The following is a 25377-nucleotide window of genomic DNA, read 5'->3' on the forward strand; positions in this document are numbered from 1 at the left end:
GCACAATTTACAAAATACAGTTACATTACAAAATACAAGTATTATGATTTGATTTTGTATCTGACTTAAAATACTAAAATACATTTGCAAGTAGCCGGCCCGTACAGCAACAACATTCTCAGTAAAGGTTACAGAAATATTTTACTTGCTATGACTGATATTTTTATTTCACCTTTATTTAACCAGGTAGGCCAGTTGAGAACAAGTTCTCATTTACAACTGCGACCTGGCCAAGATAAAGCAAAGCAGTGCGACAAAAACAACAGAGTTACACATAAACAAGCGTACAGTCAATAACAGAAGATCTATGTACTGTGTGTGCAAATGTAGAAGAGTAGGGAGGTAGGCAATAAATAGGCCATAGAGGCAAAAATAATTACAATTCAGCATTAATACTGGCGTGATAGATGTGTAGATGATGATGTGCAAGTAGAGATACTGGGGTGCAAAGGAGCAAGAGGGTAAGTAATAATATGGCAATGAGGTAGCCGGGTCTGCTATTTACAGATTGGCTGTGTTCAAGTACAGTGATCTGTAAGCTGCTCAGACAGCTGATGCTTAAAGATAGAGAGGGATATATAAGACTCCAGCTTCAGAGATTTTTGCAATTTGTTTCAATCATTAGCATTAGAGAACTGGAAGGAAAGGCGGCCAAAGGAAGTGTTGGCTTTGGGGATGACCAGTGCAATGTACCTGCTGGAGCGCGTGCTACGGGTGGATGTTGCTATGGTGACCAGTGAGCTGAGATGTGGCTGAGCTTTACCTAGCAAAGATTTATAGATGACCGGGAGCCAGTGGGTTTGGCGATGGATATGTAGTGAGGGCCAGCCAACCAGAACATACAGGTCGCAGTAGTGGGTAGTATATGGGGTTTTGTTGACAAAACAGATGGCACTATGATAGACTGCATCCAATTTGCTGAGTAGAGTGTTGGGGTCTATTTTGTAAATGACATCTCCGAAGTCAAGGATTGGTAGGATAGTCAGTTTTACGAGGGTATGTTTGGTGGCATGAGTGGAGGAGGCTTAGTTGCGAAATAGGAAGCCGATTCTAGATTTAATTTTGGATTGGAGATGTGAGTCTGGAAGGAGAGTTTACAGTCTAACCAGACACCTAGGTATTTGTAGCTGTCCACATATTCTAGGTCAGTTGTTATTGTTTATCTACCTTAGTTGAACACACTTGACTGTAAGTCACTGTGGTTAAGAATTTCTGGTAAATAACTTAAATGTGTATGTGAAAATGAACATACCAAAATGAACTGCAAAGCACACTTATTTGGCCTTGTTTTGGGGCGGAGCTCATTAGAATAATACTCAGCATGCTTTGCAGTTGTTTGTTTTTACATTTATATTTCATTAATTTAGCAGACACTTTGATCACACCATAGTGCAATCAGACGTATTATACGAATGAAGGGTGAAAGGGGGCACACACAATTGTGAACCACTGTAATAATAATAATAATAATAATGCATCTGGTTACAAATCATTGTAGTGTAGTTCAGCCCAGTGTTATACAAAATACTCAAAAGTAATTTAAATACTGCCCATATCTGATCTCAAGAATAATCAACAACATAGTTTATCTGGCACAGCCAGAAGAGGACTGGCCCCCCTCAGAGCCTGGTTCCTCTCTAGGTTTCTTTCTAGGTTCCTGCCTTTCTAGGTTTTTCACAACCACTATGCTTCTGCATTGCTTGCTCATTGGGGTTTTAGGCTGGGTATCTCTATAGTACTTTGTGACTACTGCCAATTTGTTAAAATTATTTTAAAATACATTTGATTCATTTATTCACAGCAGAGACTGAGTCCTTACACAATGTCTTAATAATTTATCCTTCTCTCCCACAGCTCACCAATTCGTGGTGAGGAGTGGACCTATGGCGCATAGTGGCAGCATGGACTTGAAGACTGACGGTGGAAGCTGAAACAACAACAACAAACTTTGAAACTAAAGAGGACGGTCAAAGAAAGACAGAGCAAGCAGATGTATCACCAAGCTATCTGTGTACCATAGACGTTTGGGAGAGGAGTACCTTGCCCCTGCCAGGCTGTGCCATGCTAGTCTCGTCAAGACTAGGCTTTCTGTCCCCTCTTTTTGAGTCCATGTCTGCCAGAGCAACACCACTAATGACTGTTTTTCTCCAGTGTGATCATGCCGAGCATCTCCAATGAGTTCCTGCGAAGTTATTGTTTAACAGTCTCAACACTGGTCTTAAAGGGGGGGGGGGTCACCAACCCCTGGTAAGTCCCCCCCACCACCTCCTCACACCTCAAAACACAAATTTTACATTTGACCCCGTGAAAAGAGTGGACAGTAGTTGCCTATATCCCCATGCCTAATCAACCTCCCCCAGCCTCCCTGTTCCACTCTAGAGGGGCTCTGCAGAAACCCTATTATTATGGATACAAGTAGGGGACAGAGCATGATACAAGACACACCACATAGGAATGGTGCCTTTTCTTACGGTTAGTCCAGCCGTCAAACCTAACTTTCTTTTCTTCTTAAACACATTGTTTTTGCTATGTGATTTTTGTTGTGATTGAAGGTGGTCATGCTCAGCGCTGTAAAGTAAGTCAGGATGTTTATTTTGTGTGATGGGAGGTTGCCATTTTAAGACCTGTCTTGGGTGGAGAAGTGAGTGATACATGAGTGATGTTTTACTTTCTGTTGCCTTCAAGGTTGGGCTGAATTGTGGTTGGAGGCTGGGAGACTAAAGTCAATGCTTGGTCCATGCAGTGCCATTTATTTATCATGGAATGGTTATGCAGTGAAAGATTCTTGCACAGCTTTTCAAGGAAGTTGAACAAAATATGCTTTGAGCTTGATTACCGGTGGCATTAATTTCTTTAAAGTTCCTTTGCTTAAATGACTTCATGGTGTTTAGTATAGTTTGCCAGTTGTAGATAGCAGGTATCAGTCTTCCCTGTGTTTTTATTAAGGCTCAGGAAATAGGAATTACTCACCTTTTGATCCTGGAACATAAGATAGAATAACAGAATTTCAATTTCACAGATTGTAATGCACAAGACCTGCCTTAAATTACTTCTAATATGCGGGATAAAACTGGTTGTTTGGCCACAGTAACCTTCTCTCTCATTCTACTCACTATTACCGCCTCAGAAAGATATTTGGTTCGCCGAGAATATCATTTGATTTAAGATAGTCATGTCTGAGCCAACTTCTATTGAAAGAAAAGTCAGCGGAAAACATTCTTTATTTCAGGGGTTCTCGTAATATTTCTCAATATTGAATGGCGTAGGTAGGACTACTAGCTTTTGTGCTCTCTACAACACTAACATCAGCATAAGGCTGCCAATACAAATGAACACTGCTTGGTCCTGTTTAACTTGCCTTATTTGTTAGCTAGTACTTCATGCCATGTACATGTTAGAGCAGTAAGTTTGTCAGAAGCAGGTGTTTCTGTGGTGGTCTGTGTCTGCTTTCCTCTGTGGATAACTGTTGTTGTGAATGACTTCTGGCGATTTGGAGAATGTTTTCCTCATGTCTGGAGGGAAAGAAGGAGCACAAACAAACTCTGAAACACTCCAACCAGATGTGGTTTTGTACTGCATGCCCTGTCTGAATAGTTAGATTGTTTGTGTTTTAGTCCAAACTAAGTATGTTAAATAACTCCAATCTTAATTCATTAAGTGTTCTGGGGTTTTTTACTGTAAAAGGGCCACTTTATTTCCTCCTCTTGTTTTTGAAGGTACTTATCCCCACAGTTCAGCCACAGTGACCCAGTAGAACATTGTGATGCCTCATTAGACTTCTGTCAAAGCCAAGTCAACACCCCTTGACCTCTTGTATAGAAGACAGACCTAAAGGTTGGAAAATAATCATTTTATTTTGTTTCTAGAAATGCTTAATTTCACTCTGACTTTTTGCTGCTATCATACATGTGAGTGGTGTTCCTTAGTATACGTACAGTACGTGCTCTTGTATGTGGTTTTCCAGGAGCCCCGCCCCCTCCAACAAACACTCTGCTGAGTTACCCCCTATCTTGCCTGAACACAATAACACCTGTTGGCATAGAAGGGCTTTTTGACCTGCACCCTCTACCATGAGAGGGCCCTGCAGTCAGGCAAGACTCCCCCATATCCTGTCACCTTTCCTGGTTTGCTACCCTTCATATGACCCCTTGGATCCAGGGAATGGACAAACTGTCATGGAGGTGGGCTGTGGTCGAAGGATGAAGACACTGCGCACAGACTTGGTACCGTAACCTCAGACGGCAGCCACTACACTTACTCTGGCTCTGTCTGGATATAACCTCTCCACTGCATTGTGTGGACCACAGATTATATTCTGGAGCTCTGAGGGATTCCAAGACTGGGACGATGTTGACCTTGTATAGGTTGATTCTCAACAAAAAAAAATGTGTGTGTGGGGGGGTCAAACTGATCAAACTGTGAAAAAAGATGCATTTTTAACAGAAAATATTGTTCTATTAATATATGGCACTCCATAACCGTATAAAGTAAATATGTTCTGTACTTTGAAAAATAAATAACCAATCTTAAATCTTTGTCCACATAGTGATCTACTGGGTAACGTTAAACAAATCAGACATGCTATGTAACTTGTGTATCAGGTGGACCTTTGGTGATAGAAGACATGTACTGTACAGTTGTCTGAACTATAGTTGCCAGTAATATGCCAGTTAATTATTTTCTACCATTTCCCTTCCCTTGTCTGTCTGTCTACTATATTGTACACTGACTGACAGGCAGTGATGGACACACATCTAAAGGTAAATTCTTACAAACTGGACATCAGTTGTCGTCAAGAGGAATACAAGACCAGCAGGCCACTGGTAATCATGTCTGAAAGGAGGGGAGAGTTTTGGGGACAAAAACATGGACATTGGGGGGGGGTTTGCCCAAGTACTGAAATCACAAAGGGCTTGCTTCTCCCTGTAAAACTAGTTTGAACAAGCGAGAGAGGACGTGGGTTTGGAAGTTTGATTGTGAAAATATCAACTGTTTGAACTATTTAAGATGTATTTACTCTAACAAAATAGCAAATGTACAGCAGGGCAGGAATAAAGATGTCAAACTCATTCACCTGACTGACTAGTTATTTTAGCTACCATCTCTCATCTCGCCCCTCAGTCCTTCCCTCTCTCCAGGATAAAATATTAATGTGAATACTATGAACACCACATTTGTTTTTAGTGCAAAAACAAGGAACTATTTATCCACGTGATTTAAGTGTGCAAATCACAGTAACAAACTGAATTGATAGCACTGGTTACAGAGTTAAGAATAAGTAAAATGCAATACACTGTCACAAAATCTCTCTTAATCTGGATAAAGGTGATGTAATTTATCCCCGGTGACCCAAATTCTAGTCTAGCCTACACCCTTTCCAGTGAGTGAAATGGTGATTTTTATTTCTCCACAAGAGGGCACAAAAGCTCTTTCAGATGGAATGTGATGATCATAATTGTGTTTTTCAGTTAAAATAATAACCAAGGCTGTGTTTACACTGCTACCCTAAGGACCCAAATCAGATTTTTTCCCCCCCCTGGTTGTCCACACAATTTTACATGACCCATATTTAAATGTATATTTTAGTCAATCACAGGGCGTGTTCCTCTGCCCAGGCGTTGCTGACTCCTGACAGATCTTACAACGCCTGGATAGGTATCTATGTATTCGCTAACTATATAGGGCTTCGGAGTTGCACAACGGTCTAATGCACTTCACCTCAGTGCTAGAGGTGTCACTAAAGACCATGGTTTGAAACCAGGCTGTATCACAACCGGCTGTGATTGGGAGTCCCATAAGGCGGCGCACAATTGGCCCAGCGTTGTCCGGGTTAGGGTTTGGCTGGGGTAGGCCGTCATTGTAAATAAGAATTTGTTCTTAACTGACTTGCCTATTAAATAAAGGATAAATATGTGCTAGAAATCTGTCAGTCGATGACACAGTCGATGAGCAGGGGAACACGACCACACTGATGCGGCCTCTGAGTCCTTAGGAAACTATGCAGTGTTTTAAGTATTATTTCTTACATTGTTACCCCCAGGAAATCTTGTCTCATTACTTACAGCCGGGAAGAGCTATTGGATATAAGAGCAAAGTCAACTTACCAACATTACGACCAGGAATACGACTTTCCAGAAGTGGATCCTCTGTTGCACCACCACCCAGGACAATGGCTCTTATCCCAGAAGCCGACCCAAAACAACGGCGCCGCAGAAGGGGCAGACGGAGCTGCTACCTGGTCAGGCTCCATAGACGTGCACATCTCCCACCGCTCCCGAGTATACTACTCGCCAATGTCTAGTCTTGACAACAAGGTAGACAAAATTCGAGAAAGGGTTGCCTTTCAGAGAGACATCAGTGATTGTAATGTTCTCTGTTTCATGGAAACATGTCTTTCTCGGGATATGTTGTCTGAATCGGTTCAGCCATCGGGCTTCTCCATGCATCACGTCAACAGAAATAAACACCTCTGGGAAGAGGAATAGTGGGGGTGTATGCTTCATGATTTAATGACTCAAGGTGTAATCATAACAGCATACAGGAACTCAAGTCCTTCTGCTCCCCCGACTTAGAATTCCTTACAAACATATGCCTGTCTTATTACCTCCCAGGAGAATTCTCGACAGTTATCGCTACAGCTTTGTACATTCCCCCTCACGCAGACACCACGACGGCCCTCAATAAATTTCTATGTAAACTGGAAACCATATATCCTGAGGCTGCATTTATTGTAGCTGGGAATTTTAACAAAGCAAATATGAGAATAAGGCTACCTAAATTCTATCAGCATATTGATTGCAGTACTTGCGTTGGTAATACACTCAATCACTGCAACTCTAACTTCCGCGATGCATACAAAGCCCTCCCCCAACCTCCCTTCGGCAAATCCAACCACAACGCCATCTTGCTCCTACCGTCTTATAGGCAGAAACTTAAACAGGATGTACCAGTGTCTAGAACCATTCAACGCTGGTCTGACCAATCAGAATCCACGCTTTTGATCACGTGGACTGGGATATGATCCGGTCGGATATGTTCCGGTCGCACAAGACTAAAAGCTTGAACCACCGCATTTAACCATGGAAAGAGGTCTGGGAATGTGGCTGAATATAAACAGTGTAGTTATTCCCTCCGCAAGGCAATCAAACAAGTGAAATCCCGGTACAGGGACAAAGTGGAGTCAATTCAATGGCTTAGACATGAGACGTATATGGTAGGGTCCACAGGAAATCACGGACTACAAAAAGAAAACCAGGCACGTCACGCACACCGACGTCACACTTCCAGACAAACTAAACACTTTCTTTGCCCTCTGAGGATAATACAGTGCCACCGTCACGGCCCACTAACAAGAACTGCGACCCTCCCTCTCCTCCTCCGTGGCCGACGTGAGTAAAACATTTAAACGCCTTCTGCGTCCTCTGAGAATGCGCAGACCAGCTGGCTGGTGTGTTTATGAACATATTCAATCACTCCCTATCTCATTCTGCTGTCCTCACATGCTTCAAGATGGCCGCCATTGTTCCTGTACCCAAGAAGACAAAGATAACTGAGATAAATGACTCGCCCCATAGCACTCACTTCTGTCATCATGGATTGCTTTGAGAGACGAGTCAAGAATCATATCACCTCCCCCTTACCGGCCACCCTAGACCCACTTCAGTTTGCATACCACCCCAACAGGTCCACAAACGATGCAACAACCATCACACTGCACACTGCCCTATCCCATCTGGACAAGAGGATTACCTATGTAAGAAAGCTGTTCATTGACTACAGCTCAGCATTCAACACCATAGTACCCTCCAAGCTCATCATCAAGCTGGAGGCCCTGGGTCTCAACCCTTCCCTGTGCAATTGGGTCCTGGACTTTCTGACGGGCTGCCCCCAGGTGGTGAAGGAATGAAACAACATCTCCACTTCGTTGACCCTCAACACTGGGGCCCAACAAGGGTGTGTGCTCAGCCCCCTCCTGTACTCCTTGTTCACCCACGACTGTGTGGCCATGCACGCCTCCAACTCAATCATCAAGTTTGCATGCGACACAACAGTAGTGTGCGTGATCACCAACAATGACAAGACGGCCTACAGGGATGAGGTGAGTGCACTCGGAGTGTGGTGTCAGGAAAACAACCTCTCACTCAACGTCAACAAAACAAAGGAGATGATTGTGGACTTCAGGAAACAGCAGAGGGAGCACCCCCTATCAAAGAGACAGCAGTGGAGAAGGTGGAAAGTTTTAAGTTCCTCGGCATACACATCACAGACAAACTGAATGGTCCATCCACAGACGGTGTGGTGAAGAAGGCGCAACAGCCCCTCTTCAACCTCAGGAGGCTGTAGAAATTTTGCTTGTCACCCAAAACCCTGAAACCTTTACAGATGCATAATCGAGAGCATTCTGTTGGACTGTATCACAGCCTGGTATGGCTACTGCAAGGCTCTCAACTGCAAGGCTCTCCAGAGGGTGGTACAGTCTGCACAATGCATCACCTGGGGCAAACTACCTGCCCTCCATGACACCTGCAGCACCCGATGTCACAGAAATGCCAGAAAGATCATCAAGGACAACAACCATCTGAGCTACTGTTCACACGGCTACCATCCATAAGGTGAGGTCAGTGCAGGTGCATCACAGCTGGGACTGAGAGACTGAAAAACAGCTATCTCAAGTCCATCAGGCTGCTAAACAGAAATCACTAACTCAGAGAGGCTGCTGCCTACATTGAGACCTAATCCCTGGCCACTTACTTAGATCACATGTTCAGTTGAAGTCGGAAGTTTACATACACTTCGGTTGGAGTCATTATAACTAGTTTTTCAACCACTCCACAAATTTCTTGTTAACTACAGTTTTGACAAGTCGGTTAAGACATCTACTTTGTGTAATGTTTCCAGCAATTGTTTACAGACATATTATTTAAATTATACTTCACTGTATCACAATTCCAGTGGGTCAGAAGTTTACATACACTAAGTTGACAGTGCCTTTAAACAGCTTGGAAAATTACGGCATGGTTTTAGAAGCTTCTGATAGGCTAATTGACATCATTTGAGTCAATTGGAGGTGTACCTGTGGATGTTTTTCAAGGCCTACCTTAACTCAGTGCCTCTTCGCTTGACATCATGGGAAAATCAAAAGAAATCAGCCAAGCCCACATAAATAAATTGTACTATTTTTACTACCTCCACAAGTCTGGTTCATCCTTGGGAGCAATTTCCAAATGCCTGAAGGTACCACGTTCATCTGTACAAACAATAGTACGCAAGTATAAACACCACGGGACCACGCAGCTGTCATACCGCTCATAATGAACGTACTTTGGTGTGAAAAGTGCAAATCAATCCCAGAACACTAGCAAAGGACCTTGTGACGATGCTGGAGGAAACGGGTACAAACATATCTATATCCACAGTAAAACAAGTCCTATATCGACATAATCTGAAAGGCCGCTCAGCAAGGAAGATGCCACTGCTCCAAACCCCCATAAAAAAGCCAGATTACGGTTTTCAACTGCACATGGGGACTAAGATTGTACTTTTTGGAGAAATGTCCTCTGGAATGATGAAACAAAAATAGAACCATTTAACCATAATGACCATCGTTAGGTTTGGAGGAAAAAGGCGAAGAACATCATCCCAACCGTGAAGCACGGGGGTGGCAGCATCATGTTGTGGTAGTGCTTTGCTACAGGAGGGACTGGTGCATTTCACAAAATAGATGGCATCATGAAGCAGGAAAATTACGTGGATATATTGAAGCAACATCTCAAGACATCAGTCAGGAAGTTAAAGCTTGGTCGCAAATGGGTCTTCCAAATGGACAATGACCCCAAGCATACTTCCAAAGTTGTGGCAAAATGGCTTAAGGACAACAAAGTCAAGGTATTGGAGTGGCCATCACAAAGCCCTGACCTCAATCCTACAGAAGATATGTGGGCAGAACATAAAAAGCGTGTGCGAGCCAGGAGGCCTACAAACCTGACTCAGATACACCAGCTCTGTCAGGAGGAATGGACCAAAATTCACCCAACTTATTGTGGGAAGCTTGTGGAAAGCTACCCGAAACGTTTTACCCAAGTTAAACAATTTAAAGGCAATACTATCAAATACTAATTGAGTGTGTGTCAACTTCTGACCCACTGGGTACGTGATGAAAGAAATAAAAGCTTAAATAAATCATTCTCTCTAATATTATTCTGATATTTCACATTCTTAAAATAAAGTGGTGATCCTAACTGAGCTAATTTGTACTTGGATTAAATGTCAGGAATTGTGAAAAACTGAGTTATTTGGCTAAGGTGTATGTAAACTTCCGACTTCAACTGTATATACTGTATTTTATACCATCTATTGCACCTTGCCTATGCCGCTCGGCTGTCGCTCATCCATATATTTATATGTGCATATTCTCATTCACCCCTTTAGATTTATGTGTATTAGGTAGTTGTGGGGAATGGTTAGATGTTAGTGCATTGTCGGAACTAGAAGCACACGCATTTCGCTACACTCACCTTTACGTCTGCTAACCATGTGTATGTGACCAATAAGATTTGATTTAAAGTAAATATAAATATTAAATATGTAATGCTCATGTGAAAAAGGAAAGAAAAAAAACACTTCAGAGCAAATATATCTGATCTGAGCATCCACGTTAAGGTCACATGGAGGATCAGGTTTGTTACCGGATTCAGATCCACATATGGAGGTGTTATAAATCGGAAGTCAAAGATCAGGTTCCATGTGTCTTTTTCTGTTTACCCATTAGGTAAAAGAGCAGATTGGTATCGGATATGCAAATAATTGGCAAAAGATTTGAATTGGGCTGCCTGTGTAAACTCAGGCAAAGTTTATTACTTATATGAGGAGCCCACGAGTTGATGGCAGGAACTGAGCTGTTCGCATCTCAACTGGTCTTTATCTACAAAGCTCAGAAACAGTTTCACTTTCTCTTTCTTCCTCACACACAGAGGGCCTTTTTACCAAGACTCACAAAGAAAATGTATATTTCTATTTTGTTCAGCATAGTTTTACAAATAAAGACTTTATTAAATGTTCATTGTGACTGAAATTAAAAGACAACAAAATAAACATAATTCCACAAGATAGTCTTGAACTCTTGACCTAAAAGTGAATTGTGCCACCATGTTTTATTGAACATTATTATAGTATATTCCAGTTTTGCAAATAACTGGTTCTCCAATTTTGAGTGAAAGGTAAGCAATTGAAGTTAACAGTGATCCATCTCAAATACAGTGTCTTTAGAAAATATTGATATCCCTTGACTTATTCCACTTTGTTGTTACAGCCTGAATTCAAAATGGATGAAATGTTATTTTTCTCCATCTACACACATTATTATCCATCTACACCCAAAACCCCATAATGACAAAGTGAAAATGATTTTAGAAATGTTTGAAAATGTATTGAAAAATGAAATACAGAAATATCTAATTTACATAAGTATTCACACCCCTGAGTCAATTATTTGTAGAAGCACCTTTGGCAGCGATTACAGCTATGAGTCTTCTTGGGTAAGTCACTAATGGCTTTCCACACCTGGATTGTGCAAAATTTGCCCATCATTCTTTTCAAAATTCTTCAAGTTCTGTCAAATTAGTGGTTGATCATTGCTAGACAACCATTTTCAAGTCAAGCCGTAGATTTAAGTCAAAACTGTAACTCGGCCACTCAGGAACATTCACTGTGTTCTTGGTAAAGTGGCTGTTCCACTGGATGTCAGAAGGTGAATTCACCAATTTGTAAGTCGCTCTGGATAAGAGCGTCTGCTAAATGACTTAAATGTAAATGTAAATGTTGGTAAGCAACTCCAGTGTAACTCCATTTGGCCTTGTGTTTTAGGTTATTGTCCTGCTGAAAAGTTCATTCCCAGTGTCTGGATGATAGCAGGTTGAACCAGGGTTTCCTCTAGGATTTTGCCTGTGCTTAGCTCCGTTCTGTTTCTTTTTCATCCTGAAAAACTCTCTATTCCGTAACGATTACAAGTTTACCCAAAACATGATGCAGCCACCACTATGCATGAAAATATGGAGAGTGGTACACAGTAATGCAATGTATTGGATTTTCCCCAATCAAAACATTTTCTATTCAGGACGCAAAGTGAATTGCTTTGCCACATCTGTCAATCATGTCTGTCTGTCTGGGAGAGCGCTAGCTTCTTCTTAAATTTTTATTTGCAGATTGTGACCATGTGGTGCCTACACTGCCACCTACTGTATCGGAGTGAGGCCATCCACAGCCTCCCTATTAATCTATTCCTCTCATCGAGCTCTGTGTTTCTACCAACTGTTCTGGAATGTGTGTTCATTAAACTTGCCCTGCCAACTAACCCTACACCCATTAAAAAACTACACCCATTAAAAAACTGGCCCTATCTCCTCCAACACCGGGCCGGCAGCCTGGGAGGATGGCACACTCCTGCTCAACAAAGCTTGTAACTCTTCTGCAGTTAAATCTCATACACCCAAGTACTTCTCTGCTGCCACCACAACATCTATTTTCTGTGTTTACGTACCATTTCTGCAGCACAGTTCATAACCATGGCTATGAACATTTAGAATTCAATCTTACTGAACTACAGTGCCTTGCGAAAGTATTCGGCCCCCTTGAACTTGACCTTTTGCCACATTTCAGGCTTCAAACATAAAGATATAAAAGTATTTTTTTGTGAAGAATCAACAACAAGTGGGATACAATCATGAAGTGGAACGACATTTATTGGATATTTCAAACTTTTTTAACAAATCAAAAACTGAAAAATTGGGCGTGCAAAATTATTCAGCCCCTTTACTTTCAGTGCAGCAAACTCTCTCCAGAAGTTCAGTGAGGATCTCTGAATGATCCAATGTTGACCTAAATGACTAATGATGATAAATACAATCCACCTGTGTGTAATCAAGTCTCCGTATAAATGCACCTGCACTGTGATAGTATCAGAGGTCCGTTAAAAGCGCAGAGAGCATCATGAAGAACAAGGAACACAACAGGCAGGTCCGAGATACTGTTGTGAAGAAGTTTAAAGCCGGATTTGGATACAAAAAGATTTCCCAAGCTTTAAACATCCCAAGGAGCACTCTGCAAGCGATAATATTGAAATGGAAGGAGTATCAGACCACTGCAAATCTACCAAGACCTGGCCGTCCCTCTAAACTTTCAGCTCATACAAGGAGAAGACTGATCAGAGATGCAGCCAAGAGGCCCATGATCACTCTGGATGAACTGCAGAGATCTACAGCTGAGGTGGGAGACTCTGTCCATAGGACGACAATCAGTCGTATATTGCACAAATCTGGTCTTTATGGAAGAGTGGCAAGAAGAAAGCCATTTCTTAAAGATATCCATAAAAAGTGTCGTTTAAAGTTTGCCACAAGCCACCTGGGAGACACACCAAACATGTGGAAGAAGGTGCTCTGGTCAGATGAAACCAAAATTGAACTTTTTGGCAACAATGCAAAACGTTATGTTTGGCGTAAAAGCAACACAGCTCATCACAATGAACACACCATCCCCACTGTCAAACATGGTGGTGGCAGCATCATGGTTTGGGCCTGCTTTTCTTCAGCAGGGACAGGGAAGATGATTAAAATTGATGGGAAGATGGATGGAGCCAAATACAGGACCATTCTGGAAGAAAACCTGATGGAGTCTGCAAAAGACCTGAGACTGGGACGGAGATTTGTCTTCCAACAAGACAATGATCCAAAACATAAAGCAAAATCTACAATGGAATGGTTCAAAAATAAACATATCCAGGTGTTAGAATGGCCAAGTCAAAGTCCAGACCTGAATCCAATCGAGAATCTGTGGAAAGAACTGAAAACTGCTGTTCACAAATGCTGAAATGTGGCAAAAGGTCGCAAAGTTCAAGGGGGCCGAATACTTTCGCAAGGCACTGTACGTGTTATTCATATCACTCTCTATTGGCCTCGGCCTACTCACAGGGATCCTCTTAGGATCCCTCACCCTGGACACATCTGCCACTATTACTGTCTTCACTGCCTCAGCATACAATACCTTCTGCAGCAACCTCAACCTGCTTTTCTCTCACCGGACACTTCTCACCGGACATCTCCAGCACCATGGCTACCCCTACATTTAACACACACAACCTCCTTCCACCAGTACTACACAATGATTTGTCTCATGCCCTCCTGCACACTTCTCACATCGAGGAATCTCCCTCCTACACACTGATGCAACATGACCATAAGCTTGGCACCTAAAACACTGTAATGGGTTCAGAACAAAAGTTCTCACGGTGTAACTGACACATTGTAACTTGTCTTTCCCTGAAAAAGTTTCCGCATCAAAACTTAGCAGAACAGACAATGTTTTCTCTGTTTCAACACACTCTCCACCAGGTCTGCGTCGCACCAAATGGCGGACGTCACAGACACCGGGAATCTTCCATTTCAATTGCTCCTCCCCAACTTAACAGCACCCCAGTTATCACTATTTTCAATGGCACCGTGCTCCAGAGAACAAAGCAAGTCACAGTACTTGTCCCTAGGCATTTAGTATGAAGCGCTCGCTCCCTCTGGATGGTAGAAAAACAAAAAATCATCATGAGTCAACTTCGAGTTACTTTCACCAACTCAACAGTACCCCACCTCTTCTCCACTCAACCTAACACCACATATGGAACCACCATTCTCTCCCAAAAAAAACACACCCAATGTGCCAGAATTATCTTTATCATCATCAGGGTGAGGCTCAATCTTGGGGGTCTTCACCGCACCTACCACCAGGTGTAATGGTAGATGTTGCCTTCTTCCACCTTTTTCTGTTTTCCTGCTATGCTGGATTCCCTTCTTTCGTCGTCGTCTTCTTCCCACCCATCCTCACTCTCCTCAGGTGTAGTGGTAGATGTTGCCTTCTTCCATCTTTTCATTTTCTGTTTTCCTGCCATGCTCAACATACTTTCATTGACCTCCATGATCTGTCGTCGCATGCTGTCTATTTTCCCCACCATCTTCCTTTAGTCCGTCATTTACCTTCACGGGCGCTAGCTACATTACAATTTCCTTTTTCTTTCTGCAAACGGCTGGAAATTCATGGAAGTAAGTTTCACCGGGCAGGTGCAGCATTGTGGGCAGCCTGGAGACTGGATTATTTTTTTTTTCATAATCTAATTGTTTGGGTTTTTTTGGACCAAATTGAAGACAACTGTTGGTCTCCCAGGTAAGAACTATCCCGAGCTAGCGTTTATGGCTACTAAACCACAAGCAGTATTACGTGGATAGAGGGGCTTATTCAGCAGGTTTAAATATTTAGAATAGAAATTGCTATTTGCTGATAGAAAACATTTCACTTGACATAGAATCTTGTATGCTTCTACAATATTTATCTGAAAGTTCTGAATGTTATTTATTTGTGAATGATCTGAAACCACGACATTGTCAAAATAAAATCTTAAATCATATCAGCTGCCAGGCACAGTTGCGCATACAATTGCTATTCATTATCACTTCAGAAATCAAGACTTGCAATTGCATCAAACTCTCAAAGCAAAGTGGTTCTTCATGACCAGTGACTTGACTGACTGTCTGTTTCTCATTAAGTTGATCTCAGATAGAAAACCACCAGTTATGATCTGTCCAGGAAAAGGCTTTGGATTGAGGCCCAGCGTTCAAACCCAGTGTCCTGATCTCGAGCCCAGTCCTCATACACAAGGATCTAGCACCGGACACAGCCACCGGCCCAGGGTCCAGTGCCCCATTCCAACAGTGCACGATTCTCAACCCGAAGATCCTCTAAAGTCCCATCTTGAATCTGCTGCACCTCTCCACACCCTCCTGCTCCTTCAACCCTCCTCCGCTCCAAGCTTCCCCATCCAGCTGGGCCTAAACACACCAGGCAAACTGCAACACCTGCTGCCCTGCTTAAACACCTTCCCTGGAGTCCTGAACCCACCCACACCACCGATATTCGTAACCCCAGTTACCCCATCTCTAAACACCACGCTTATGCCCAACCCCACCCCTACCCCTACCCAAATCTCACAACCCCTGTCCCTGCCACTGTGCCCCGCTCCAAGGTCCCTCGCAGCTTGACATGGACACAGCAGAGAGTGTTGTGATCTGGAGGGTTTAGTATTTTTTTATCTAGTCCAGGGGAGGGTAATGTAATTGATGAAATGTCAATATTTCTCAGTGTTTTATAATTAGTTGCTTATAAGGCTATATATTGATGTGCGCCCAATGCCTCCCCTAATTTCTGATTCTCCACTGGGCACATAATATCAAGTGAACCTATAGGCTATTCAGGTTGGTCTCAATCAAATTATCCATAACCTATAGGCTACTAAGTGCATGCTCAGAGAAACACAGAGCAAAGTTATATTTTTAAGATAGCTGCTGAGATGGTGGAAATAAAAGGCTGAATTACACACTGCAATGGATATTCCAACCCTGCGCCCTGGCCTGCACTGCTCTTGCCGATCAAAAACATTATTTTGTGCTGCCTAAACAATAGCTATGCTGTATAGGCGAGAGTCAAAGGCTTCTTCAAAGAAAACATTTTTATTACTGCATTTTTTTTGACAATGCCTATCTTACGCCGGACTAGCCTATAGCCTATGTTCCGTTTTTAGAAGAGAGTGCGAAGATGAGGAGAACGGTGGTGAACTTTGATAGCTGTCTCCTACTAGAGTAGATTTTATTAAAAACAATATGTTTCTTGCCCATGATTTAGGCCTCTTTATCAGAGTTATAGAGTACCACAGTATGAGTCCTAATACCCATAAAATCTAACAGTCAAACAGGGAAATGGTTCCAATTGTTTTTCCAGCATATATTTTTTGATAACCGTGTTAATTAGGGCAAGGGGACTTCTATCAATATACACTGCTCAAAAAATAAAGGGAACACTAAAATAACACATCCTAGATCTGAATGAATGAAATATTCTTATTAAATACTTTTTTCTTTACATAGTTGAATGTGCTGACAACAAAATCACACAAAAATTACCAATGTAAATCTAATTTATCAACCCATGGAGGTCTGGATTTGGAGTCACACTCAAAATTAAAGTGGAAAACCACACTACAGGCTGATCCATCTTTGATGTAATGTCCTTAAAATAAGTCAAAATGAGGCTCAGTAGTGTGTGTGGCCTCCATGTGCCTGTATGACCTCCCTACAACGCCTGGGCATGCTCCTGATGAGGTGGTGGATGGTCTCCTGAGGGATCTCCTCCCAGACCTGGACTAAAGCATCCGCCAACTCCTGGACAGTCTGTGGACAGTCTCTGTTGGTGGATGGAGACATGATGTCCCAGATGTGCTCAATTGGATTCAGGTCTGGGGAACGGGCGGGCCAGTCCATAGCATCAATGCCTTCCTCTTGCAGGAACTGCTGACACACTCCAGCCACATTGTCTTGCATTAGGAGGAACCCAGGGCCCACCGCACCAGCATATGGTCTCACAAGGGGTCTGAGGATCTCATATCGGTACCTAATGGCAGTCAAGCTACCTCTGGCGAGCACATGGAGGGCTGTGCGGCCCCCCAAAGAAATGCCACCTCACACCATGACTGACCCACCGCCAAACCGGTCATGCTGGAGGATGTTGCAGGCAGCAGAACGTTCTCCACTGCGTCTCCAGACTCTATCACGTCTGTCACGTGCTCAGTGTGAACCTGCTTTCATCTGTGAAGAGCACAGGGCGCCAGTGGCGAATTTGTCAATCTTGGTGTTCTCTGGCAAATGCCAGACGTCCTGCACGGTGTTGGGCTGTAAGCACAACCCCCACCTGTGGCCTCATACCACCCTCATGGAGTCTGTTTCTGACCATTTGAGCAGACACATGCACATTTGTGGCCTGCTGGAGGTCATTTTGCAGGGCTCTGGCAGTGCTCCTCCTGCTCCTCCTTGCACAAAGGCGGAGGTAGCGGTCCTGCTGCTGGGTTGTTGCCCTCCTATGGCCTCCTCCATGTCTCCTGATGTACTGGCCTGTCTCCATCAGCCAGGAAGCATAGGAACTGAAAAGTGGTCTGTTGTTATCACCTGCAGAACCACTCCTTTATTGGGGGTGTCTTGCTAATTGCCTATAATTTCCACCTGTTGTCTATTACATTTGCACAACAGCATGTGAAATTTATTGTCAATCAGTGTTGCTTCCTAAGTGGACAGTTTGATTTCACAGAAGTGTGATTGACTTGGAGTTACATTGTGTTATTTAAGTGTTCTCTTTATTTTTTTGAGCAGTGTATTTGTCTGTATTTACCCTCCCAAAAATGAAATGCTAATTGCTGCTAATGTGGCTATCATAAAGAATTACAAATGCCATGATAATCTGGGTGAGGCTGCAAAAACAAATCCACCTATTTAACCAGGTAGGCTAGTTGAGAACAAGTTCTCATTTGCAACTGCAACCTGGCCAAGATAAAGCAAAGCAGTTCAAAACAAACATAACACAAAACTACACATGGAATAAACAAACACAGTCAATAATACAGTAGAAGAAGGTTATATACAGTATGTGCAAATGAGGTAGGATGAGGGAGGTAAGGGGATAGGTAAGTAAGTATAGAAATAAAACAACAGTAAAAAGGCATTTGAAAATAACAGTTGCAAGGCTATATTCCGACACCGGTTAGTCGGGGTTATTGAGGTAGTATGTACATGTAGGTATGGTTAAAGTGACAATGCATATATGATGAACAGAGAGTAGCAGTAGCATACAAAGAAGGTGTTGGTGGGTGGTGGGACACAATGCAGATAGCCCGTTTAGCCAATGTGCGGGAGCACTGGTTGGTCGGGCCAATTGAGGTAGTATGTACATGAATGTAAAGTTAAAGTGACTATGCATATATGATAAACAGAGAGTAGCAGCAGCATAAAAGAGGGGTTGGGGGGCCACACAATGCAAATAGTCCGGGTAACCATTTGGTTACCTGTTCAGGAGTCTTATGGCGTGGGGGTAAAAACTGTTGCGAAGCCTTTTTGTCCTAGACTTGGCACACTTGCCATGCGGTAGTAGAGAGAACAATCTATGGCTGGGGTGGCTGGGGTCTTTGACATGTTTTAGGGTCTTCCTCTGACACTGCCTGGTGTAGAGGTCCTGGATGGCAGGCAGCTTTGCCCCAGTGATGTACTGGGCCGTACGCACTACCCTCTGAAGTGCTTTGCGGTCAGAGGCAGAGAAATTGCCATACCAGGCAGTGATGCAACCGGTCAGGATGCTCTCGATGTTGCAGCTGTAGAACATTTTGAGGATCTCAGGACCCATGCCAAATCTTTTTATTTTCCTGAGGGGAATAGGCTTTGTTGTGCCCTCTTCACAACTGTCTTGGTGTTTTTGGACCATTCTAGTTTGTTGTTGATGTGGACACCAAGGAACTTGAAGCTCTCAACCTGCTCCACTACAGCCCTGTCGATGAGAATGGGGGCGTGCTCGGTGCTCCTGTTCCTGTAGTCCACAATCATCTCCTTTGTCTTGGTTACGTTGAGGGATAGGTTGTTATTCTGGCACCACCCGGGCCAGGTCTCTGACCTCCTCCCAATATAGGCTGTCTCGTCGTTGTCGGTGATCAGGCCTGCCACTGTTTGGCCTGCCACTGTTTGGGTTGTCTGCAAACTTAATGATGGTGTTGGAGTTGTGCCTGGTCATGCAGTCGTGGGTGAACAGGGAGCTCCAGTGTTGAGGATCAGCGTGGCAGATGTCTTGCTACCTAACCTCACCACCTGGGCGCAGCCCGTCAGGAAGTCCAGGATCCAGTTGCAGAAGGAGTTGTTTAGTCCCAGGTTCCTTAGCTTAGTGATGAGCTTTGAGGGTACTATGGTGTTGAACGCTGAGCTGTAGTCAATGAATAGCATTCTCACATAGGTGTTCCTTTTGTCCAGGTGGGAAAGGGCAGTGTGGAGTGCAATAGATTGCATCATCTGTGGTTCTGTTTGGGCAGTATGCAAATTGGAGTGGGTCTAGGGTTTCTGGGATAATAGTGGTGATTAGTGCCTTTCAAAGCCCTTCATGGCTACGGGCGTGAGTGCTACAGGGCTGTAGTCATTTAGGCAGGTTGACTTTGTGTTCTTGGGCACAGGGACTATGGTGGTCTGCTTGAAACATGTTGGTATTACAGACTCAATCAGGGACATGTTGAAAATGTCAGTGAAGATACCTGCCAGTTGGTCACCACATGCCTGGAGCACACGTCCTGGTAATCCGTATGGCCCCGCAGCCTTGTGTATGTTGACCTGTTTAAATGTCTTACTCACGTCGGCTACGGAGAACGCAATCACACAGTCGTCCAGAACAGCTGATGCTCTCATGCATGCCTCAGTGTTGCTAGCCTCGAAGCGAGCGTAGAAGTGATTTAGCTCATCTGGTAGGCTCGTGTCACTGGGCAGCTCGCGGCTGTGCTTCCATTTGTAGCCTGTAATAGTTTGCAAGCCCTGCCACATCTGACGAGCATCGGAGCCGGTATAGTATGATTCAATCTTAGCAATGTATTGACACTTTGCCTGTTTGTTGGCTTGTCACAGGGCATAACAGGATTTTTTGTAAGAGTCCTGCACCTTGAAGTGGTAGCTCTACCCTTTAGCTCAGTGCGAATGTTGCCTGTAATCCATGGCTTATGGTTGGGGTATGTACGTGCAGTCAATGTGGGGACAACATCCTTGATGGACTTATTGATAAAGCCAGTGACTACTGTGGTGTACTCCTCAATGTCATCGGATGAATCCCGGAACATGTTCTAGTCTGTGATAGCAAAACAGTTCTGTAGTTTAGCATCTGCTTCATCTGACCACTTTTCTATAGACCGAGTCACTGGTGCTTCCTGCTTTAATTTTTGCCTGATATTAATCACAATATACTCTACTTCAGGCGAGAGACTTCCTTAGATTTCATGCACCAGCTGTTGTTTACAAATACACATACCGCCCCCCCCTTGTCTTACCGGAGTGTGTTGTTCTATTCTGTCCGTTGGTAGGATATTCGGTATCGTATCTCATCTACTTTATTGTCAAATGATTGCACGTTGGCGAGTCGTATTGACGGTAAAGGCAGCTTTCCTACTCGCCTTCTGCGGGTCCTGACGAGGCAGCTGGCTCTTGTTCCTCCGTACCTCCGTCGCTTCCTCTAGCGAATAACTGGGATGTCGGCCCTGCCGGGTGTTTGGAGAATAACATATGAGTCTTGCTTGTTGTTGAAAAAATCTTTGTCTTATCCGAAGTGAGATCTCTGTCCTGATATCCAGAAGCTCTTTTCTGCTGTAAGATACAGTTGCAGAAACATTATGTAGAAAAAAGTTACAAATAACACGAAAAAAAACACAATAGCACAATTGCTTGGGCGCCCATAAAACTGCTGCCATTTCTTCCGGCGCCATTTTGGGGCTTTGGTGACAAAACAGATGGCACTGTGATAGACTGCATCCAATTTGTTGAGTAGGGTGCTGAAGGCTATTTTGTAAATTACATCACAGAAGTCGAGGATCGGTAGGATGGTCAGTTTTACGAGGATATTTTTGGCAGCATGAGTGAAGAATGCTTTGTTGCAAAATAGGAAGCCGATTCTAGATTTAACTTTGGATTGGAGATGCTCAAGGTGAGTCTGGAAGTAGAGTTTTAAGTCTAACCAGACACCTAGGTATTTGTAGTTGTCCACATATTCTAAGTCAGAACCGTCCAGAGTAGTGATGCTGGACTGGCGGGCAGGTGCGGGCAGCGATCGGTTGAAGAGCATGCATTTAGTTTTACTTGCATTTAAGAGCAGTTGGAGGCCACGGAAGGAGAGTTGTATGGCATTGAAGCTTGCCTGGAGGCTAGTTAACACAGTGTCCAAAGAAGGACTAGAGGTATACAGAATGGTGTCGTCTGCGTAGAGGTGGATCAGAGAATCACCAGCAGCAAGAGCGACATCATTGATGTATACAGAGAAGAGAGTCGGCCCGAGAATTGAACCCTGTGGCACCCCCATAGAGACTGCCAGAGGTCCGGACAACAAGCCCTCCGATTTGACATACTGAACTCTGTCTGAGAATTAGTTGTTGAACCAGACGAGGCAATCATTTGAGAAACCAAGGCTGTTGAGAATGTGGTGATTGACCAGAGTCGAAAGCCTTGGCCAGGTTGATGAATAAGGCTGCACAGTAATGTCTATTATCGATGGCGGTTTTGATATCGTTTAGGACCTTGAGCGTGGCTGAGGTGCACCCATGACCAGCTTTGAAACCAGATTGCATAGCGGAGAAGGTACGGTGAGATTCGAAATGGTCAGTAATCTGTTTGTTGACTTGGCTTCCTAAGACCTTAAAGGCAGGGTAGGATAGATATAGGTCTGTAGCAGTTTGGGTCAAGAGTGTCCCTTCCTTTGAAGAGGAGGATGACCGCAGCTGCTTTCCAATCTTTGGGAATCTCAGACAACACGAAAGAGAGGTTGAACAGGCTAGTAATAGGGGTGGCAACAATTTTGGGAGATAATTTTAGAAAGAAAGGGTCCAGATTGTCTAACCCAGCTGATTTGTAGGGGTCCAGATTTTGCAGCTCTTTCAGAACATCAGCTGACTGGATTTTGGAGAAGGAGAAATGAGGAAGGCTTGGGCGAGTTGCTGTGGAGGGTGCAGTGCTGTTGACCGAGGTAGGCGTAGCCATGTGGAAAGCATGTCCAGCGGTAGAAAAATGCTTATTGAAATTCTCAATTATAGTGGATTTATCAGTGGTGACAGTGTTTCCTATCTTCAGTGCAGTGGGCAGCTGGGTGGAGGTGTTCTTATTCTCCATGGACTTTACAGTGTCCCAGAACTTTTTTGAGTTAGTGTTGCAGGAAGCAAATTTCTGCTTAAAAAAGCTAGCCTTGGCTTTTCTAACTACCTGTGTATAATGGTTTCTAGCTTTCCTGAAAAGCTGAATATCACAGGGGCTGTTCGATGCTAATGCAGAACGCCATAGGATATTTTTGTGTTGGTTAATAAGGGCAGTCAGGTCTGGGGAGAACCAAGGGCTATATCTGTTCCTGGTTCTAAATTTCTTGAATGGGGCATGTTTATTTAAGATGGTTAGGAAGGCACTTAAAAAAAATAAACAGGCATCCTCTACTGACGGGATGAGATCGATATCCTTCCAGGATACCCCGGCCAGGTCGAATAGAAAGGCCTGCTCGCTGAAGTGTTTTAGGGAGCGTATGACAGTGATGAGTGGAGGACATTTGACCGCTGAGTCATTACGGATGCAGACAATGAGGCAGTGATCGTTGAGATCTTGGTTGACGACAGCAGAGGTGTATATAGAGGGCAAGTTGGTTAGGATGATATCTATGAGGGTGCCCATGTTTACAGCTTTGGGAAGGTACCTAATAGGTTCATTGATAATTTGTGTGAGATTGAGGGCATCAAGCTTCGATTGTAGGATGGCTGGGGTGTTAAGCATGTTCCAGTTTAGGTCGCCTAGCAACACGAGCTCTGAAGATTGAATATATATTGTAGAAAAGGCTGTTGTGCAGCAACTCACTGCCTTCCTGAAGACAAACAATGTATATGAAATGCTTCAGTCTGGTTTTAGACCCCATCATAGCACTGAGACTGCACTTGTGAAGATGGTAAATGAACTTTTAATGGCATCAGACCGAGGCTCTGCATCTGTCGTCGTGGTCCTAGACCTTAGTGCTGCTTTTGATACCATCGATCACCACATTCTTTTGGAGAGATTGGAAACCCAAATTGGTCTACACGGACAAGTTCTGGCCTGGTTTAGATCTTATCTGTCGGAAAGATATCAGTTTGTCTCTGTGAATGGTTTGTCCTCTGACAAATCAACTGTAAATTCCGGTGTTCCTCAAGGTTCCGTTTTAGGACCACTATTGTTTTCACTATTTATTTTACCTCTTGGGGATGTCATTCGAAAACATAATGTTAACTTTCACTGCTATGCGGATGACACACAGCTGTACATTTCAATGAAACATGGTGAAGCCCCAAAATTGCCCTCGCTAGAAGCATGTGTTTCAGACATAAGAAAGTGGATGGCTGCAAACTTTCTACTTTTAAACTCGGACAAAACAGAGATGCTTGTTCTAGGTCCCAAGAAACAAAGAGATCTGTTGAATCTGACAATTAATCTTAATGGTTGTACAGTCGTCTCAAATAAAACTGTGAAGGACCTCGGCGTTACTCTGGACCCTGATCTCTCTTTTGACGAACATATCAAGACCATTTCAAAGACAACTTTTTTCCATCTATGTAACATTGCAAAAATCAGAAACTTTCTGTCCAAAAATGACGCAGAAAAATGAAATCCATGCCACTTCTAGGTTAGACTACTACAATGCTCTACTTTCCGGCTACCCGGATAAAGCACTAAATAAACTTCAGTTAGTGCTAAATACGGCTGCTAGAATCCTGACTAGAACCAAAATATTTGATCATATTACTCCAGTGCTAGCCACCCTACACTGGCTGCCTGTCAAAGCAAGGGCTGATTTCAAGGTTTTACTGCTAACCTGCAAAGCATTACATGGGCTTGCTCCTACCTATCTCTCTGATTTGGTCCTGCCGTACATACCTACACGTATGCTACGGTCACAAGACGCAGGCCTCCAAATTGTCCCTAGAATTTCTAAACAAACAGCTGGAGGCAGGGCTTTCTCCTATAGAGCTCCATTTTTATGGAACGGTCTGCCTACCCATGTCAGAGACGCAAACTCAGTCTCAACCTTTAAGTCTTTACTGAAGACTCATCTCTTCAGTGGGTCATATGATTGAGTGTAGTCTGGCCCAGGAGTGGGAAGGTGAACGGAAAGGCTCTGGAGCAACGAACCGCCCTTTCTGCCGCTGCCTGGCCGGTTCCCCTCTTCCCACTGGGATTCTCTGCCTCTAACCCTATTACAGGGGCTGAGTCACTGGCTTATTGGGGCTCTCTCATACCGTCCCTGGGAGGGGTGCGTCACCTGGGTGGGTTGATTCACTGATGTGATCATTCTGTCTGGGTTGGCGCCCCGCCTTGGGTTGTGCTGTGGCGGAGATCTTTGTGGGCTATACTCAGCCTTGTCTCAGGATGGTAAGTTGGTGGTTGAAGATATCCCTCTAGTGGTGTGGGGGCGGTGCTTTGGCAAAGTGGGTGGGGTTATATCCTTCCTGTTTGGCCCTGTCCGGGGGTGTCCTCGGATGGGGCCACAGTGTCTCCTGACCCCTCCTGTCTCAGCCTCCAGTATTTATGCTGCAGTAGTTTATGTGTCGGGGGGCAAGGATCAGTTTGTTATATCTGGAGTACTTCTCCTGTCCTATTCGGTGTCCTGTGTGAATTTAAGTGTGCTCTCTCTAATTCTCTCTTTCTCTCTTTCTTTCTCTCTCTGAGGAGCTGAGCCCTAGGACCATGCCTCAGGACTACCTGACACGATGACTCCTTGCTGTCCCCA

General features: G+C 43.8%; 1 protein-coding gene across 1 annotated transcript in view; it reads left to right on the forward strand.

Annotated features, from left to right (window-relative positions):
* The window catches only part of LOC135524285 (GTPase HRas-like), a 46836-nt gene extending 41767 nt beyond the window's left edge, over nucleotides 1–5069 (forward strand). Inside the window, exon 6 of the mRNA XM_064951701.1 lies at nucleotides 1855–5069. The gene's annotated coding sequence lies outside the window, so the exon portion shown is untranslated. The remainder of the gene's footprint in view (nucleotides 1–1854) is intronic.
* The last annotated feature ends 20308 nt before the right edge of the window (nucleotides 5070–25377 follow it).

The sequence above is a fragment of the Oncorhynchus masou genome, chromosome 31, assembly GCF_036934945.1.
Source record: "Oncorhynchus masou masou isolate Uvic2021 chromosome 31, UVic_Omas_1.1, whole genome shotgun sequence".
Classification (NCBI taxonomy): Eukaryota; Metazoa; Chordata; class Actinopteri; order Salmoniformes; family Salmonidae; genus Oncorhynchus; species Oncorhynchus masou.